The sequence below is a fragment of the Macaca thibetana genome, chromosome 8 (assembly GCF_024542745.1).
Source record: "Macaca thibetana thibetana isolate TM-01 chromosome 8, ASM2454274v1, whole genome shotgun sequence".
NCBI classification, from domain to species: Eukaryota; Metazoa; Chordata; class Mammalia; order Primates; family Cercopithecidae; genus Macaca; species Macaca thibetana.
In genome coordinates, this window is record NC_065585.1 from 79,984,179 (window position 1) to 80,002,580 (window position 18,402).

General features: G+C 37.2%; 1 protein-coding gene across 3 annotated transcripts in view; it reads left to right on the forward strand.

The window, feature by feature from the left end:
* The window catches only part of LOC126961713 (cytochrome P450 7B1), a 206,887-nt gene that overhangs the window by 114,235 nt on the left and 74,250 nt on the right, over positions 1-18,402 (forward strand). The window contains exon 1 of one of the 3 annotated variants that reach the window (XM_050802331.1): positions 13,628-16,443. The exons of the other annotated variants lie outside the window; for them this stretch is intronic. The gene's annotated coding sequence lies outside the window, so the exon portion shown is untranslated. Of the gene's footprint in view, positions 1-13,627; positions 16,444-18,402 lie in introns of those variants that run through there. 3 annotated transcript variants of the gene reach the window in all.

Below are 18,402 nucleotides of genomic sequence, written 5' to 3' on the forward strand. Positions count from 1 at the left end.
TTAAATATATACGGATATTTATATGTCAATCATATTTCAATAAAGCAGTTTAAAAGCAGTCACAGGAGGGTTAGGAAAAGATAGGTTGGTTTTCCTAATGAGAATAAAATCTGCTATAATGGGGATAAATTCAAGGGGAAAGGTTTTTCTGTTCCCTTTCATGTAAAACTTTCAGAAATAAAAATGGAAGTTAGAAAGCAAGAAAAAAATGTTGGAAAACATATAATAATTTGTTTAAAAAATATGGAACTGTCTCTGATAGGATTTACTGGCTTGAGCCTTTTGCCCAATTTCTTTTTTAAAGAATCATATTTAACTTAGAGCAATAAAAAATATTTTCAAAGGGAAGAACATGTTTTTGAAGATTATTTCTATCTATCTACACAGCACAAATCTGACAAAGAACTTTCCTTCCCTGTTTTTCTCTATAAGCCCCTGTCACTGGCATATAAAGTAGTGATGATAGAAATCCCTGTCCATTGATTTCTACAAATAAGTTATATAGGGAAGTCTCAAAGTAGACACTGTGTTTGGTCAGCTCTTTATTCTCCAAGCTATTGAATGAGTGAATGAATATATGAAATGTAGAAAAATAGTTTGACTATCAAGCTAACATGCTGTCTGACCATCTTGATGAAGTGGGATTTTAACAAAATGATTATGAAAGTTTCACAGGGTTATGAATCGCCAACTCTACCTTTCCTGCCCGCTAGAAACTCAAACCATACAAGGACTGTCATATATATGCAACATATATGCAATCAAATATATTCTTAAGCCCAGTTGCCATTACGCTGTCTTGCTTTTCAGAATTTGGCACCACAATTTATTTGCTTCTCTCTCTCTCCCCACACACACGCATACACACACGCACGCACGCACACACACACACACAGCATTGCTATTAAACAAAAGCAATTCCGTCAAATTCCACAAGAGTTCCAATTTCTTGGGATAAGAAGGGCCTGTGCAGTTCTCATCCCATGTGGATAGGATCCCATCTGAAACATCAGCTACATTTGCCTACAGGCATGGTTCTCACTGGATATTCTCTACCTCAAAGCAGCGTTTTCCTCTTTATTTCTCTATAGATAGAAGGGTCATCCCCAGCAGCAGCAGTATGTGACCAGCAGAGAAGGAGCATCCCTAGCAGCAGTATATTACCAAATACTGACTGTAGACTCTGTTTTGCTTTGCTCTGAATATCACCACATATATCCCACCTCTTTGCTTGTTCAGAATATCCTGGGAAATGACAGATAAGCCAGCATTTTATTTGTAACTAGTAAGTTGATTTTGTTGTCACCGTAGGTTTTTTTAAATCAGTATAGGTGTCTTCTTTTGTTTCAATGATTTTTCTAGGATTAAAGAATTGATGCTAAATAAACCCAGCTAGGCTATTGATCACAAGAACCCTATATGCCTCTCTAGGTATGGATCAATATCTAACTCTTTTAGGGACTCCCGGCAAGGCAATCAGTAGACTCTCAACCTTGGTGTATGCAGACAGCAGGCCTGATGAAATGATACCCACTTTTATAACATACCCAGGCTCTCCTTCTCAACAAGTAGGAATTTGAGCATTGACTATAGGCTACATGCGTGGTAGGTTTCACCCATAGTCCCTATACTGAGAGTGATACAGAAGACAAGTTGGGATGAAACAGACAATAAAAGCAAGACATACAGGTCAGAGCTTAGGACAGCTCTAAGCATTTAGGCAGAGCAGGAGAATTTAAGTATAAGGCAAGAGTTTGCAACTAGAGAATCAAACCGGAGTCTCCAGAAAGACAGGTAGAAACAGCATTCGCTGGAATCATGGCTTAACCGCAAGAAATCTTTCTTGGGTTCCTTTAAGCCTTGAGAGGGAACTGTGAACAGCAATGAGCTGAATCTGACATCTCAGTAATAATAACAACAATAAGAACACCTAATGTTGTCAAACACTTATTATGTGCCAGAAAGTACACTAACTACATGGCAATGATCTCATTTAACAGACCAGATTTTATATTTAGTTTATTTTAAAACATAGATCTTAAGATACATTTCTATGTAAAAAAAAAAAAAAAAAAAAAAAAAATCAAGGAGCGTGGTTCCTTCTTATGCATTCCTTCCATCACGTTACCTTTGGGGATATTTTGATGAATCCTTAATTTTCTGACATGCAATGATTTTAGATTAGATTTTTAATGTGATGGCGATAGAGCTTTTATAGCCTGTCCTCCTCAGTTGCTTGAGAACGTTCTGGTAAGCTGTTAGTCCTGTACTTGTATGTAATTGTCATTTCTCTGGAAATTAGCTAATATAATCACCAGGAAATCGTTGCTTTCTTTCTTTCTTTTTTTTTTTTTTTTGGCTCCTAAATATGTGCCGTTTATCTCATTTCTGTTTTTTTTTTTCTACAAGAACTTTTAGCTCTTATTAGCTGTTATTTAAATGTTACTAGTACCTCTATAATGATAACTTATATCCCAGCACATCATTTTGGTTGGCTTTAAAAGGTTTAGGGTTTTTTTCTGTATGATTTTTGATTGTCTGGTAAGCACATGAGAATGCTTTGTTCTGAATTTTAATGGCCAGTTAGGGTAGGAACCGCCACTTTTTGTTTTGAATATATTTTGCCACAGTGTATATTTTTTCCCTGTAACTCAAAATATTGTATGACTATTAGGCTTATAACAAGCTTAATTCAAATTGTACGTGTAAATATATTTTGTCTAGTGGGCTTTTCTGTTAACATTCCTGAGTTTTTGTTTTAGCATCATAATGTGTTGCCTTTTACATTAGAACAAAAGCCCCCAAATGTCGGTTCATCAGCTGACAATACCAGTTTTGTCTCTTAATTAGAAAAGAGAATAAAGCTGTTTAGGGGTGTCAATAAAATGACAGATGCATCATTAGCAGACGGCTATGGTGGATCAGTTTTGTGCAAATACTTGGAATGGAATTAATAGGAATTTCTGCTAGCATATTTAAATTGAAAGCTTGGGGGAAGAAAGCAGTGTTTTAATACCGTGAACTAGTCAAAGAAAACGGGAGCAAATGACCATTTAATACTGAATTAACAGTGTAGGGGAAATCAAGTTGCAATAGAGAATATATTACTGAGAATTTTATATATTATTAATATATCACAAATGAGCCATTATGAGTATTATATGATTAATTCATTTAATAAATATTTATTGAGGGTCTACTATGTGCCAGGTGGTAAATTTAATTAGAGTATACAAGTGAGTCCAGACCCAATGTCACTGTCCTGTATAATTAATAGGACAAAATTTCAATTCAACCCTAAGTATCTGAAGGGGTTCTTCAGAGGTTTTGCATTAGATGGCCTCACAGTGTATAAAACCCAGGTCATTCAATGTGATTCAAAGGTTAATTCCATTTAGTCCATATGTCCTAAATGGTTGGCAAGGTTGTTTTAGCAAGTACAGGCAGGTGCACATGGGTGTGCTAATGCATAAGATGGTACATTGTTTTTTCTAGTCATCAGGAAGCACTTTACTCATGAGATTAAAGCACTTTGTCCAATTCAATAATTATATTCTCAGTGCCTAAAATAGTGCCACTCTAGAGTAGGTACCCCATAAATATTAATGAATGGTTGAGAAAATAATTCACATAAAACTGAAGATAAGCAATAGGTTAATTGGATAAATATTAAGTCAGATATGGGTTGGCATACTAAAAGACTTTTGTTTTGTTTGAAATCTATTCATTTGTTTGTTTATTCTGTCGATGCTTAGAACACTTCTGCTGTTCCATGCACTCTGTCAGGACTGGGGAGTTGAGAGATGAAACACACAGGCCCTGCCTTCAAGGAGCTCTGAGTTTGTGATGAGTGGTTTTGATCAGAGACCCCCCTGGAGGTATATGGTCCTAGGATGTAGAAGAGTGCAGAGTATCATAGACCTCTAAGAGCTGGCCTTGGAGCTATGTACAAAAGTTGGTTTTTGTGAATCTCAGCAGGAAAAATGTATGAACCCCTATTCAGGACCTAGGTATATGCTATTGTAGGCAACCCTGAGATCAAACCTGGAATTTCAAGTGCATCCTCTAAGGAACAGCCACGCTACCACTTCTTGCTGTCAGATTCCACATTTCAACCACCTTTGTTTCAGTGTTGTACCTGGTGTACTTGACCCCCCAGAGTGGATTTTTAATACTTCTTCTATATGACAGAATCATTTAGTGACAGTTAAGTAATAATTAGTAATATGTATTTTCTTAATATTTTGGTTTTTAAAATTAATAAAGAAGAAATTTCAATTGTATAGCTATTACTCAAAATCGGTAAAATAATAATAGTAAAATACTAAATAATAATAATAATTAATAATAAAATAATACATAAAATAATGCATGAACTGAAATTTGTATTTACCAAACAAAAATAGCACATCGTGCAGTTTTCATTGTTTTATTATTTAAAAATTTTAAATATAAATAAAAATTCCAGGGTGTTATAAAGAATAAGGGGATTATAACACAAGTTTTCCTTACTGTTACAATCACTGTGCTAGCATACTTATTTAGAATCTACTGTTGAAATGAAGGAACTAGTAGAAGGACTAGGTTAGGAGGAATGAATTACATTTAAAGTGAGTTTACACCTTTTTGCACAGTTAAGAACTTATTCTTGAAATGAATGCAGGTAACTGAGCCTAGGTATATCAGGAGGGCCAAGTGTATAACTGGTTCTCCAAATTTAACTTCCATGAAGAACACCATGTTCATGTAAAGAAATGTAAGAAAAATGTTCTAACTTACAACCCTGTGAAACTCAGTGGACTGAAAGTATCATTGTTTTACAGCATATCATTTAATAGTTGCTATTCATGGTGGTGCACCCCAGTCATTAAAAAAATCTTTAAATTGTGATCATTGTGCAATAACTTTGAGTCAAGAAAATTTGTGATAAAATTTACAAATATTGCTATTCAGGATATTTTGTGATAGTTACAGCTATACAAAAATGAGTCATCTGAAATGCTCCATTCTCTATGATCCAAAACAAAGGTTTTTTTTTTTTAATTATTAAAAATACTTTAGGTATCTACATGAATTTTCATTGGTAGCAGATGTGCCTAGAGCTAGGTACCCCTGAAAGACTCTCCTGTACACTACGGGGTATTGTAAAGATCAACTTGCTTAGTTTCTGCAAGAAAGAAAATGTCCCATTCTTTTTGTCTTCGCCTTTTATCATGTAATAACCACAAGGTGAAAAAAACAAGCAAAGCATCAATGCTACCCCTTTTTACCATCAAGTATTTAAAGTTATCATTATTTACTCATTCACACATTTATTCTTTCAACAAATATGTATCAAATTGCCATAGCCAGGTAACTTGCTAGGTGTAAGGCAAATCACATCCAACAAGGTCAAGGGTATGGTGGCATTGACAGACAAGGAAATCCCTTTCTACAGTCAAGTGTGGTCTCTGTGCCAGTGACAAAGCTGTGCATCTTCAGGTTTGGGAACACAGGCATTCTCAAAAATGGAAACACCAAAGCAACAAAAGAAAAATGGCAATGGATCGGAAGTATCTGTCTCTGTGTGCATTGTAGATACAGTCGGTACTCAGCTGTTAAATCCAGCAAAAATTCCATTGCTTTAATTAATTTCTTTGTGCTGATTCTTCCTAGTAAGCCTTAATTTTAACAAAGTTAATTAGGTTGAAGATTAAAAATCCCATTAGTGTCGATCATTCACTTCTGGGCTCTGTCAACAAGGTACTAAAACCTTTCTCAGTTTCAGAGGGCCAAGTGGAGGGAAGGGGTGAAAAAAGGCATATGAACCGGCTGCTGGGCATTCTTCAAGACCAGATATTTTATGCTGTTTTTGAAGATTTAGGTGGATATCAGATATAATCATTTTAAAGCATATTTTTTTTCCTTTTCCAGTCATCATTCATCTTTCATCCTTTAAACCTGTGGCTGTTTATTTTCTGAAAAGTCCGCAGCAATGGTTACATTTGCTGAGAAACTCTATTCCATCTACTCTGATTATCTAATTTGCAGGTTTGCAGGGCATAGATTTTTAATCAAGGACCTGTTTCTACTGTCACCTTGTCTGCCCATTTATTATGGTTAAGGACTCAATGGTGGCTAATATCTTACTCAGAGCAGGAAAGAACAAACAATTAATAGAATCACGAATTACCTGCAGGTCATAATTCTGTTCAAAATACTGGTTAGTTTGAGTTATGTATTCCTCCTTGGCTCCCACATCCAACTTACAATGGGAAGAATTGCACAAATTCAAACATGTATTGTTAAGATTTGCTCCCAGGACATGGCTATAGTGTTAATGTAGCAGCCACACAAAAAGAAGGGAGGACCAAGTCCAGAGCAGGGGCGCGTAAGCTACAGGCTGAAACCTATTATCTTGTTCACAGTGGAAAGTCGTTAATGGGGAAGGAACCAAAAAGGTTGAAGACAATGAGAAGCCATCTGAAATCAAGTTCAAACAGGGACATGGCAAAAGCATTCCAACTCCTGAACAGAGCTGAAGGCCAAGGGGAATTTGATCAAGGTTTAGGATTAGAAAAAATCGGAGTATACATTATGCAGAACAGGATTGTCCAAGCCAATTTATCTCAAAACAAGGTGAGGGAAAATAACAACAGGACACAGCCCTCATAAAATTTTTCTGGGTTACCAGCACCCACAAAAGATGGAGAAACTCCACAAGACTAGAGCAAGGAGGGAGACAAGGTATGTAGCTTGTGCCTTTATGGTGTGTGTGTGTATCTGGGGCAGAGAGGAGATGTGTAGCATTGCATAGAATGTTCTGCACATAGTAGATCATTGGGAGTGTTGGGTTCACAGGGGAAGCCTACTGATATACGGCCTAATGTCTTTCCCTGGGCTACTGCCTGTAATTCCCTACCACAGTTCTTAGCATGTTGGCACCCCTAAATAAATGGTGGTGACTACCACTGGCATAATAATTATATACATAGTTCAGATCAGTGTGAATAGCTGGGACCACTGTAGTCTGACATGTGCAATGCGAAAAGCAAGGGTTTCAGTTATAAATAGTTTATTGACATAATATCACTGAAAAATTGGGCATTGGGCAAGCTCTATAGAATGGTCTTCTATCAAGAACTGATGACAGACTTGAGTAGCCTCCAGTTGCACAATAGAAGTACCTGTTCATGGTGGATGAAAGGTGGGCCTTCTTCAGATGAAATGTCCTTCTTCTTGGGTCTCAAGCTCTTCACTGAAGTAATGAAGGTGAAGAGCTAAGTTATCTCTGTTGCCCATTTTAATTCTAAAATTCTATGATTCGGGACTCTAGATGAGTGTCATTATCTCTGCTTGACTTAACATGGTCTTTACTTCTCCTTTCCTCTTTGCTGAAAAAAGTCTCAAGCCTTCCATCCTGACATACGGCTCTATTGCTATGAAAATCCTTTTCAAGCCTATTGGGCAAAGCATTGTGTTTCTCAGAGCAAAGACCGTAATTAACTCTTTAGCACCGCCTCTTATCTCTCCACACACTCCCTATTCTGGTCAACCTCTACTGCCTATGAGAATCTGCTTGAAAATTGTGCAGAGTACATTCTGGTTCAAAGCAGCAACCTCTGCACATGCTCTCTGCATCACAGCTCAAGACAGGAAGGGAAGAGGTCTCAGAGTGACAGTCAGCAGCACAACCAAGAGCACAGTCCTAACTCACTCAGTTAATCCCTCCCAATGGGTAGAATCATTGTTTTAAGACTTAACTTGACCAGAAATACTTTTGAAACCTTTAATGAAGCCAGCACCTTCCCCTGCCTGTAGTCCATCATTCCAAGCACCCTGTTATGGAATGACCTCACATGGGCTTATTTTGTCTGATCATCTAGAAATTGAGCTGCAGAGACCCAGAATGATTCCTCTTGGGATGCAGCTAAAAACCATTCTGAGTTTGTCTTTCTTATGTACAGCTTCTGAAGTCAATGTTGTAACGCTCTCATTGTACCTCATTTGTTTTTTTTCTCCCTTGCCTTTGAACATGACTACTCTGTTCCTACTTGACATTCACAGAACTCAACTGCACAGAGTAAATATTTTAAAGCAGGATTAGACATCAGTTCTTTCTTACCACTTGAAAATCTGCAATCCAAGAAATCCTGGAAAAGAACAAACCAAAGGGGCTCACTCTTTGATGATCGCCTTGCCTTTCACCCACACTTGGTCTTTAGCTATTAACATACGCATTACATTCACTCTCAGAAGTCAGCTTATCTGGGCCAAGAAACATAAACTGTAAGTCGACATTCCTTGAGAGTCACACCCGTGTCTTGCCGCACCATCTGAAGTGGTTACTTGCCCAAATATCCCTTTACTGATAGGAGTCACAGCTCTTGGATGATAAGGACATCTCTTAGGTTCAGGTTTGGAGGAATCCCAACTTTTTCTCCACATTTTTTCCTCTGCCCCTCATAAAAACACACACACATCAGATAGGAAGATCATAGGTAAGAAAGATGAAATATAGGATCTTTTGTTTCTCATGAATAACCCATCAAGTCTGTTAGGTTTAGAGTAGGGGTATGTTTTTGCTCTGAAGGAGGAGAGGGAGTTAAGAAGGGGAATAATGGGGTCAGAGAGGGATATTTGTTCTGCTTTGGACTTTGTCTACCAACTGTGTCATGTCTATATTGCTTTCAAATGAGTGCAGATAAAAGCAATTGCATACCTTAAACACCTTAATCGGTCACCTCCATTCATTAATCAAGTGAGAAACAAGAGCCTCCAGTTCCAGGTTGGTGTAATTTCAGCTTAGAGGAAACACTTTCTGCTCATTAAGGTCTTAAACTCAGCTTGTTTCTTAGTTACCTGAAATATAATGGCCAGTCTTTTACAAGATCATATCATTAATCTGTTCATTATTTATTCAAAATAATTTATTGAGTGCATATTATGTAAATTACTTTCTGCAAGATCTATGGAAGGAACAAAAAAAGTAATGAGAATGCCAGCTCTTATTTCGGCATAAATGTCGCAGCTTCAGAGACACCTCCCCTGATCACCCAGTCTAAATGTAGCTCACCACTCATGTGCAATCATATTTATCTTGTTTTATTTTCTACATAGCCCTATCACTCATATACTACTTTTGACTAGTGATGTATTTAAGTGATTTTTTTGTTTTCCCCTAGAAAAATGTAAGTTCCAACATAGGAGAACCTTGCATCTTGTCCGCTCCTTGTATCATTTGGGTTTTCTGGAGAAACAGAACCAGTAGGAGATATATACGTGTGTGTATGTATGTGAATGTATCCATACACACATATATTGTATTTTATGTGTGCATAATGTATGTTAAAGGGTTGGCCCGTGTGATTGCAGGAACTGTCAAGTCCAAAATCCATGGGGCAGGCTGGCAGGCTAGGGACTCTCAGGCAAGGGTTGATGCTGTAGCCTCAAGTCAGATTTTCTACTTTCTCAGAAGAACTTGGTTTTGCTTTTAAGGCCTTTCAGCTGATTACATGAGGCCCACCCCTTATTATTGAGTGCTGTCTCCTTTAATTAAAGGTAACTGATTATATATTAGCTGTATCATTCCATTGCCTTGGAGTACAAAATCGTGAATGAAGTACTTCATCCAACAAGTTTTTTAAAAAGCTGGGTTTTTAAAAAAATAATGATTACATAAGAAATATGAGGATTTCTCTTAATGTAAAAAGTTTAGTTGACGCAGAGTAAAAAGTGAAAAGCCCTTTTATCTTGCACCCTTTTTTCTGCCCCCACCCCTGCCCCAAGTTCTATTGGTAGTTTGGTATGAAACCTTTCATATCCTCATTTTTGCATTTATTTTGTGTATACATGGAGGGGAAGACATTTACATAAATTGAATATAATTGTTTTTCAATAACACACCTTTTCACTTATTGCATAGACCCTTACAAGCTATGATCCTGCTCTCCTTGTGTTTATGATCCAGGTGGGGAGACACATCATCCACAAGGATATAATTAAGCCACAACACTGGCCAACATATTATTCAGAGCTAAAATAAGTGATACTAACACCAGGGTTTAAAAAAAAAAAGACTATGAATTCAGAGCAGAGAAGAGCCTTGTGAAAGGAAGGGGTAAGCAAAGACCTACAGGAGGAGGGTCAGGCATCTGTATCAGGTTGTTATTTCACTGTTCTTTTTCATTGTGTGACAATAACTAAAACCCAGTTGGGCGGCTTTCTCCTTGCCCTCTCGGGGCCTGTAACTGTCTGTCTTTGGTTCAGTTTGTCTCTGCAGGTGACAATGACAATGAGCTGTTTTCTTGGGAGAATGTGCTGCTGCAGTTTGGTACCTGCAGAATGAGTGACGCTCCTGCCTCCTTTGAGTTATGGTCTTCTTGCATCTTGTCGGTCAGCTCTTAATTGGGTAGGGGAGGTGACTCATTTAAGCTATTTTGTACTCAGTTCGTGTTATATTTTACTGACTATAATAAATGTCATTTTATTAATTAGTTTGGTAATCCCTTTTATTTCCAGGAAAATGGCAGAAACTTATATTTTCTCTTTGTGTGTACTTAGAAAAATTGTAAAATTTTTATAAAAATTATCCTTAAAGAAGCTAGAAGACTACATAATTTTACCTATATATAGTATTGAAAAATAAATGTAAACATGTAAGAGGAAATGAATAGGAACATTGGTGTAAAGTGAGGTGTTCTCTTTGCTTTAGCTCTACTGCTGGCTGTGTCTGACTTTCAGGTAGGGGCTAGGCATATGAAATGAATGGAATCCAAGTGTTACAGAGAGGCCATGTGGTACAGGGCAACACGGCACAACACAGACAACAGAGAGTGTTCTCTGAGTTCTGCCACTAGGGTGTGGCATTAAGCCAATTGTGTTGTCCTTGCAGGGACAAATTGGAGTTGGAATAGCCCTTAAGCATGTTTAAGTCCTGAAACACTGCTCACACACAATCTTACATTTAATTCTAACTTGTGAAACAGAAAGGCAAATCTGGAAGCCAGAGCCTAGAATAAGGCTTAGAGTACAGTTTGCAAACCATAATTCTATGGAATGAAATGATACCTGTTTCCCCTTTGGAATTCTGTGGAAAATTGTTAATGAGATAATTCATCCAAGTTTTTACGAAGCTATGTTTTCTTTAAAATAATGATTACATAAGAAACCTCCAGAGTTGCTGGGGAGAGTTGCGTGTGTGTGTGTGTGTGCACGCGCGTGTGTGTATGTGTGTATGTAAAACATTCATATCCTCCCTATGGAGAACTCAAGAAACGCCTAAGGCTTAGACTACAGTTTGCAAACCATAAGTTTAATGAAATGATGTCTGTTCCTGTTTCGTAATTCTTTGCAAAATTGTGAATGAGGTAATTCATCCAACAAGTTTTTTTAAAAGCTATGTTTTCTTTAAAATAATTATTATATAAGAAACATGAGGGCGTCTCTTGCTGTAAAAAATTTAGTTGATAAAGAGTAAAAAGTGAAAAGCCCTTTTATTTTGCACCCTTTTTCCTGCCCCTACCCCTGCCCCAAGTTCTATTGGTAGTTTGATATGAAACCTTTTATATCTTCATTTTTGCATGTATTTTGTACATACATGGAGGGGGAGGCATTTACATAAATTGAATATAGTTATTCTGTAATGTACCTTTTCACTCAACAGTATGACTTAGAAATCATTTTGTATCAGTACGATATACTTAATTCTTCCTAAGAGCTGAAAGATGCTAATAGTGTATAACGATTCACGTTTACCCCATGCCATCAACAGCTCTGGAATTATCAATCTTTCAAATATCTCCTGTCAGAAGGGCAAATTTGATATGTTCATTTCTTTAACTTATTTTCTCTGATCATTCATTGTGCACTGTATATTGGCAAAGTAGGTTTCTCATTATCTGTTATGTTGAAAATAACCTTAATATCTACAAAATGGTACCCATTTTAAGTATAATATCTATTTAGCAGTGTTACTGTTATGCTGTCTGTCTCTGGTAAGAAATTTAGACTCTGTAACCTATAAAGCAGTTTTTCTCTGGGATTCGAACATATTTTCATGGACTCATACTCATTATTGGTCTTGGATAGAGAACATTTTAGTAATTAGAGGAAACTTGTAGTTCTCGTGATGAAATATAAATAGAATTTTAATTTATAAATGCAATCATTATCATTCTCTCCTTGATTTAAATTGACAGGTTTGGCAATTATAAAGTTTTAGTGTTCTCTTTTTAACCTTTTCTTTTTCTCTTTTTTTTTTTTTTGGTCAATTTGCTTCTCAGTTTAATAGAGATTTTTTTTTTCCTTTAAAAACAAAACAAACCAAAACAGTATCAAGCTCCTTCAAATTCTTATTTCATGTACTAGTATGTCAAGTAAGTTGCCAAGCCAATCCATTATACGAGGCACGGATCTCCTAAGTAAATGCCAGTAAAAGGAATAGATTTAGTAAGATTAATAATCATTTTAATTTATAGCACTCTCTTTCCCAAAGACAGTTGGGAAGCTTTGCAAACATTTGAACCAAAAATGCAGTTTAAACCACTGGGAAACAGATATGTAAACTTGCTAAAAAAAATAAAATATGAGCCTCATATAGTGGTCCTTCATATTCAGAGATGACACATTCATATTATATAGTTATCAGTTCAACAAGTTTTTATTGCATTTTATTTGTTCTTCTCAAGCCTTATTTTTGATAGATGGTCCCTAAGATATACAGGGAGCGTCCTTTCAATAGCGTGTGAGTGATGAAAAGCAAAACAAAACAATTTATCAAATCACACTGCATACATCCCTATAAATTTAGAGAGTGATGAATCTGTAGACCTATAGAACGTGGCATGTCATGTATTCATCAAAGGTAAAGCCCCAAACATCTCAAACACTGCTGTTGACAGGAAGGCTGGTATAGCTTGGAAAAAAAGAAAAGAAAAGGAATTACCCTTTGAAACTTTTCCTACACTGTAAGAATTCTTTGGAAGATTAAGCAGTTGTCTGTAGCATTTGAGTTCAGAGTTGTACAGAGAATTTGATAGGACTGTTTCAACAGAGGATAATGCCACTGCATTCCTATTTAGTAAAATGAAGTGGATTTGCAAAAACACTCAAGAACACCTACTATGTATTTGCTATATCTAGAATTTATAGCTGCTAATGAAGGACCAAATAAAATACTTCTTTAGAATGTAAAAAGGAAAAAAGAAGACTAGACCTTTGTTTCTTCCCCATCCTGCTTCAAGGAAGACAGTGGTTTTTCCCATCACAGATTATTTTGCAAGTGCAGATAAAAATCATATTGACCTAAATTGATTCCCTAATGGCAAGGTACCCAACTGATACCTAATTACAGGTGAGTCTTATCTTTTGTCATTTTGCGAGCAGACTAATACATTATCACATTATACTTTAATATAAAAAGATCAGATAATCATAGTTATTATTATCTTCCTTATCTGCTTTAAGTACCCAAGATTTTTAAAGGTCACTATTGTCACCAGGTCCCAAAGCATTTGTTTCCTGGGAGCATTAGGAAGGTAGTGGCTTGTAAAGATCCTCTTTAGCTCTTTTCAGAATAGGAAATAATTAATCTCTTCAGGTGCTGGCCTGGCCCTCTGCACCAGCATGCTCCGAGTAATGGTGCAGTTCTATTGCACGGGGACTGATATGGTGGACAAGCCCCCTGAGGGAATGTGCCCTTCTGCCAAATTTCAAATTACTTACTTATTAGGGGAAACTTACTTCAAAAGCCCTTTTGCGGTGGTTTCTTTCAAATCTATAATTCCAGCAGTACAGCTTAGTACATAATATTGACAGGGTGGGGTTTCTTTCCTCCTTCTATTTTTCTCCTTCTATTTTCCCCAGTAGGTTCTTTTTTCTCTTAGAGAATAAATAGGTATGTTTAATTAAGGAAAATATCTTCCAAATCAACCAGAAATGACTCTGGTGGATAGCCCCTGATTATGTGAAAACCGTGTCTTCTTTCTATAATATCCTGATATTTCCAAGGTTATTTGAGTGAGAAGCATGGCAGTAAGGGTATTTGAGAGAAAGCGCTTTCCTGTGGAGTTGTAAAGACATTAGAAATTGAACAAACTAACATTGTAGGGTAGGTACGTTTTCACCTGGAACTCTCAGGTTAAATCATCACACTACCTTAATACAATTTTCTTTTTAAATAGCCAGTAGCATTTGTTGTTTTGGTGCTGTATGTAATTTGGTAAGGCAGGTAAGAACTTCCTTATAGCAAACCAAATAATTATGATGCTAAATAGTAGTGACAATACTGTTGAAGAGAAAAAATCCAAAATAATTGAATACCAGACGATTTTTCACTTCAGTGTGGTGCTCTGATAAACTTTACTCATTTATCTTCATTAAATCAGTTATAAGTTAGTGTCATTTGTCCTGCCCCTGTGACAAGCTGTTTTCTGCCCCAGGGGTCATACACACTTGTCCACCCCACCTGGACACTCTTCCTAGCCTGACCCCTACTCATCCTTAGGATCCAACCCAAATGCCAACTGCTCTGAGCTATTCTCCCTAAACCCTCCTACCGATTTGTTTGTTCTTATTACTCTCTTACATGTAACCTTATTTATTCCTAAAATATAGTATTCTGTATTTTAAAATTTATTTGTTATTTCATTTATTTTTCCTTGGTAGACTGCATCCCCTGTAAGGGAATTTTGTCTGAATCACTTCTGTGTCCATAATGCCCAGGACAGTGAGTGGGACTTAACTATTTGTTAAATGCATGAGCTGAGTGACTCTGACTCTGTCTCTAAAACATAACATTTAAAGGATTATTTTGAGTAACTTTTGTCCTTTTGATTGGTTATAGAAGAGATACATCTTTATTATTGGGGGTTTGAAAAACTCAGAAAAGCACAAACAAGAAAAAGAAAATTGACAATAGTGCCAATACTTAGAAACAATCACAGTTAATTTAACATTGTGGTGTGTATCATTCAAATCTGTTTTCTCTTAGTGCATGCATTTATAAAGTAAATCATTTCAAATGGAACATTTAGAGACTATATTAACTTTTCAAAGACAATATACTTAAAGACAAGCTTTCCCATGTTTGTGAGACCTAACTTGGCAGTCGTAAAAAGTGTCCAAGAGATCCTATTAAAAACTTAAGCCAGGCGCAGTGGCTCACGCCTGTAATCCCAGCACTTTCGGAAGCCGAGGCGGGCAGATCACCTGAGGTCGGGAGTTCGAGACCAGCCTGACCAACATGGAGAAACCCCGTCTCCACTGAAAATACAAAATTAGCCGGGCATGGTGGCACATGCCTGTAATCCCAGCTACTCGGGAGGCTGAGGCGGGAGAATCTCTTGAACCTGGGAGGCAGAGGTTGCGATGAGCCGAGATTGTGACATTGCACTCCAGTCTGGGCAACAAGAGTAAAACTCCATCTCAAAAAACAAAACAAAACAAACAAAAACTTAAAATGCTGCTCTAAAGGTGAAGCAGTTTGGCTAAGTTAAAACAATTTGCCCAAACTTAGTTTGCCTGGTCTTGTTTATGTAGCTCGTTAAGTATTGACATTCTCTTTTCTTTGAATGTCCTCCTCCAGCATTTATGCCTTTTAAATCCCTACCCTTTTATTTCATATAAAAGGATCCCTCCTCCTTGAAGCCTTTCCAACTTACTTCATAAAAATATGACCACTAATCTCCAAAACAAGAGAGTGCTTTATACTGCATATAGTCTTAGTTCTCCCAACTTTAATCATCTTTATCTCCTCCCACCCCCGTACTCCTTGATAACGAACTCCTAGGGGAGGGCAAAAATCATAACTTTTAATTGGGGTGCTGCATACAGAACCTGACCTGGTACCTGTAACACAGTAGGGACTCAACAAATGTCTGTGGAATTAATTAATAAATATTAATGTGCATCCCACTGACAGTAATGGACTAGCATCATTTTCATATATGACACATAGAAAATAATTGTATAAGTTGCCAAGGTCCAATTCACTGGCCAGCCGTGGTCTGAGTGCTTTTTTTTATGATGATGCTAATGGGACTGGCAGAGATAGATTCTAATTCCATGCATAACCAAGCCAAATTGTAGTTGATTTGGCTTCTTTTGAACAAACTAATTATGCCATTGTTCTGTCAGTATTTCAACTCTATATTCTGTCTCAATGTTTCTCATGCTTCAGTACCCTTAGGACAGACAAGAATTTATAGATAAAGGATAAGTGCCACAAAGGTAACTCTTATTAAAGAATAAACCTCAGCTCACAGCCCTCTCCTCATCACAGGTCTTTTCCTTAGGTCTTTGCACTCATCAAGAGAAAGTCCATGAAACTTGGATGAAAGGACGTCTGCTTAACAGAATCCCACTTCCAGGGCAATGACTTTAGAGAGCGTCAAGGCTGCAGACTGGGAACCTGAACCCCAGCTTCACTGCAATAGCTGAACTCAAATCCCAGCTTCCCTATAGGTAATGAGAGACAAGTGTCTTACCTCTCCTAAGTCTTGGTTTCTCTCTCTCTCTCTCTGTAAAAGAGGATAATGATAAAAATCTGTTTCAGAGGGTGGCTGTAGATTTAAATTCAATAATCCATTCAAAGCACTTAGCACAATGTCTGACATAAAAGAGTTCTATAAATATTAGCTATTATTACTAAAACTGAGCCAGAAGCAGTAGTTGTGTGTGTATGTATGTGTGTAAATATATATGGTGTGGCCTGAAAAATGCTGAACTCTTCTTGGCTGGATTATTCAAATTGCAAATAGACAGGTCCGATCTCAAATACTGCCTTTCATCTCCCCCAGCACACATGTGTGTGTGTGCACACCCATGTACACTTACATCCCCCAGGTGACCTCAGGCATGGGCAGTGGGTGTGCTCTGAGGGACAGCAATGAGAAACAGCAGCTGCTTTCCTTCCCTGGCCTGTGTGGATCCTGAAACTGCCCAGCTGGCATCTGTATTTTCAACCCTGCTGGAGGGGGCAGAGCGTGTGTGACCAGGGAGAGCAGGGTCAGGAAATTTCCTCTAAGACCCCATTATGTCATCTACCACAGTGAAAAGCACATATGTCTTGTACTGTTGTGGTAAGGATTTGTAAACACATAGCTGAAGCATTGGGCAACTTAGGGGAAAAGGCTGAGTGGCAAGGAATAGGCAAGAGAGATGCATGGTGTTGCCAGATGAGAGTGGACAGAAATGAAATTTTTGGTCCTTAGAGAAAGGATGAAGAGAGCAGCTATCTCTGCCCCTTTCCTTGTCCTGTCTGTTAGACATGCCTGCGTATTATTTGTAGTTTGAATGTGAGATTACACAGGGCAGGTGAGACAGAAAGAGAGAACCCAGGATTTGAAGTATCACTTTGTTGGAATGACCTAGCAAAAGTTTCCTTTTTATTTGCAACTTTCAGGAGGTAGAAAGGTTTATCAGCTATTTTATACTTCTTTTAAAAAATGATATTTAAATCAAGGAGACCCTGTCTATGAATGGAGAAGGAAAGTGAATCATGGCAAACCATATTTCAGGAGCTGTATCATCTGATTCAGAAATGACTGCTGTTGATTCAGCCCCCTCATGTTATACAGAGTGAAACCTCCATTTATTTAGTCATTTATTCATACGACCATTTTTTAAAACATTTAAGTGTCAAGCCCTGTGCTAAGAGCTTGTAAAACAGAGATAAATTTAAGACACATCAGTAGGTATTCAGAATAATTAGTTGAACAAAATGAATCAATATATGATTCCTCACTGTCTATTATAAATAAACATTCATAATAAAGTCAGGTGGCTATCTCCCCACAACTATTTACAAAGTACCATTGAAAATAAAGCAGGTATCTTCTAGCAAGGAGAGGATGGACGGAGGAAGATCAAACAAAGGTTCATAAGAAAAAGCTTGTTGGAACTAAACATGAGATGATATGTAGAAACTTGCTAAGTAAACAAGAATAAAAGGTAAATATAAGGTATAAGGAAGAGAATCTTTCTGAAATGGCCTGTGTTCCAGAATTACTTGAGTATAGGAGTAGAACAAAGGGAGAAAAAGGAATGAGGGAATGTGAACTCACATAGATTGTCAGAGGTCAGGCTATAGGAAAGGCAGAGTAGCCTAAGGAAAAATGCAGGACTGGGGTCAAACATACTCCATTGGAATCCCATCTCTGTCAATTAATAATAACTTTTTGACCATGGAAATTTCCTCTGAGACCCCATTTTTTTTCATCTACCATAGTGAAAAGCACATATATCTTGTAGCATTGTGGTAAGGACTTGTAAGCACATAGCTGAAACCCTGAGCACATAGAAAGTACTCAATTTTTGACTGTGATCATTACTATTTAAATGCCTCGCTAAGGAAATTTTGCTTCATTTTGTTTGTTCCAACAAGACAATAGGGGTTTTAATCAGCAAAATGACATGGTTTGC